This window comes from Cicer arietinum, chromosome 7 (genome assembly GCF_000331145.2).
Source record: "Cicer arietinum cultivar CDC Frontier isolate Library 1 chromosome 7, Cicar.CDCFrontier_v2.0, whole genome shotgun sequence".
Taxonomy (NCBI): Eukaryota; Viridiplantae; Streptophyta; class Magnoliopsida; order Fabales; family Fabaceae; genus Cicer; species Cicer arietinum.
The window spans coordinates 25,697,598-25,700,567 of record NC_021166.2 but is presented as its reverse complement, the minus strand read 5'-3'; positions in this window follow the sequence as shown (position 1 = coordinate 25,700,567).

Sequence of the window (2,970 nt, the reverse complement as noted above, 5' to 3'; positions counted from 1 at the left end):
TATATATATATATATATATATATATATATATATATATATAAAATTTTGTGATAGAATATTATCTTTAGTTGGTTATATATTTTTAACAATCAATTTTTTTATTTTCTTAGGTGGACAATCATCCAACACTTTGTAAAATATGAATATTGCTCAAGAAGTCTAAAAATACTTATTATAGAGTCAACATTAGAACTATTTAGCATTTTATTTGAATTTGGTTTGAGTTTAGGTCATGTTAAACAAATCTAAATTTATTTGTGTTATGCTAGATAATATCTCTAACTTTTGGACAATTTGCAACTTATTTTAATCTGTGTGTTGTTTGGATAATATGTTACTTTAAAAATTTTGAATTGAGTTTGTGTTAATTGACACAGAGCTTTTTGGCCCAATTCGAAGAAACCCGCATCCCGTTATGGTTGGCCCTATATGAATCGGGTAATCTGTTTTGACAACTCTACTATAAACTCAATTTATTAATAGTTATTAATTATGAGTTTATAATATTTTTTTGTATAAGTTAATTCAACTAGTTTATAGCTTATAAGTTATCATTTTTTTTTTCAATTTTATATTTATTTTTGTAATTATCATTCATTTTTATTTTTAAAATAATTTAGTAAATAATTTTAAAAAATAAACTAACTGAGTCAATAAAAAAGTATATCTGATTAATAAATAATTCTTTATTATAATTTTAAAATTATTTACAAATTATTTAAATTATAAAATAGTTAATATTTTAAAGTAAATAATTTATTTATTTTAATTTAAAATAATAAAATAGATAAATAAAAATTATATATATCATATTGATAAATTTTAAATTAATAATAAATAAATTTTAAATTACTAATTTTAACATATTTTAATCATTAAATGATAAAATTTAATTTTAATTAAAAATATAAAATTATATTTTTAAACTAATTGAATCAATAATTTTAACAGATACTCAATTAACTTAATAGTTATTAACTATATATTAAAACTTTCAACTGTCAACTATAATATTTAAACTTTCATTTAACAATTAATACTATATTTGAAATATAGGGTTTTTTAAAAAAATTCTTGAAACAGTCATTTGCCTTTTTTTCAATTTTTTTTTTCTTTTCAGCATCCAATAGTGTAAGCAATATATTAAACAATTGCGACATAACAAATAGTTAACTAATTAGAGAAAATCATCCTTTAAATATAAAATATAAAAAAAAAAAAAAAAAAAAAAAAAAAAAAAAAAAAAAAAAACACTTTGCAAGTTGCAACTCATTTCATTTGATCAAAGATATCAACAATCAAGGAGCATGATAAAATAAGTGGTGGCTAGACTAAAACATGGACGCTCTAGCTAATTTATGAGTGACCCTAAATTAGCTTGCTTCTTAATAAAAAGTTAAAGTATAATTAGCATTGCCGGGGAGAATGATACTACATTGTGATATTAAAAAACCCAATTCATTCACATAATTAAAGCCACTAATGGTTGCATGCAATACATAGGCGCAGACTATATTTAAAAGATTCATCTAACAAATATATAAAAAGAAAATATTCATCTTTATATTAACTACCTTCAAATCTTGATTATAAGAAAATGTAACTTATTTAGCATTTAGCAAAGAAACTTATTCAAATGTAATTAATTTTTTAAATCTCCTAAAAAATATAAATACATTGTAAAAAGAGTTACAGTTTGTAAGTAGCTTCCATCCTTTTGAAACTTTTGAAGTCTTGGAAATTTAAACCTCCATTTTCCTTGTGAACCATCATCTTATCCTATCTAAGCCAATTGGTATAACAACCACCGTTCCTTTTTGCGCTACAATAGAAAAAGTTAGGCATTATAAGACATGTACTTTTACAGTAACTAGTGTTGTTTGTTTTTTACGTTTGTGTGATGTTTGTCTTTAGTGAACTTATGCGTGTTGGGGAATTCTTATTGTTTGATGTGAAATGAATTACATTATGGAGAATGTATATTCATTTATATTTTGTGGTTTATAAGTGGTGATGAAGTTTTTGTAGAATAAATTAAATATTATTAAGTAAAATCTACTCGTTGTTTAATTTTCAAACGTATTTAGTATTTGACGAAAATTAAACCGGGAGTTATAACCCTAATTTGTGTTGGTATGGGGTGGTCAAATAATTTTCTTAGTGAAAGAAATAACTATTTGAAATGGATAATAATTTAGTCAATTTTTACGGAAAAAAAAAATTATCGGTAGAAATTTATTCATGTCATTTTTCTGCGGTGAGTTGTATTGTCAGCGGGTTAATTATACATTTGTTTAGATAAAATTGATGGAAATAAAAATGGTGAAGTGATGGTTGCTTTTAGAGTGTGATGATAAATTAATAAGAAAATATTTAAATATTTGGTTGGTTTATTATTATTATTTTAATGAAAGCTAGTAAAGCTTTATAATTTTTGGAGTAAATCACCAAATAGTGCCTTGAAATTGTAAGAATCGGATATTTATTTATTGAATTTTGAAAATAAGAAAATAACACATTGAAATTGAAAGACAATTAACAACATAGTTCGTCCATTTGTTTTGTTAATAAGATTGACATGAAAATTAATTTATTGACGAGCTCATCTGTCAGCCAATTACTCATTGGCACATAAGAGATGAAATAATTTGGCTGATTTTGGAAACACAAGGAGCTAATTTGTCCGACTTTGAAAATGAAAATTATGTTATCATTGTAATCATTGTAACATCACCATTTATATAATTAATTCATATTCTTCTTCCATGATTTCACATCTTCTTCCAAGAATTTTCGCTTGTATATTCTATTCTTCTTCCTCTTGCCTAGTGTTTAAATCGTAGATAATGAAAAATCAAGAACCACTTATTATTCATCCTTCATGGGTGAAAGCTTGAAACCAGTAACTCTCAAATGTCATTGGAAAAGAAAAGTTGTTGTTAGAGTATAATAAAAATATATATATATATA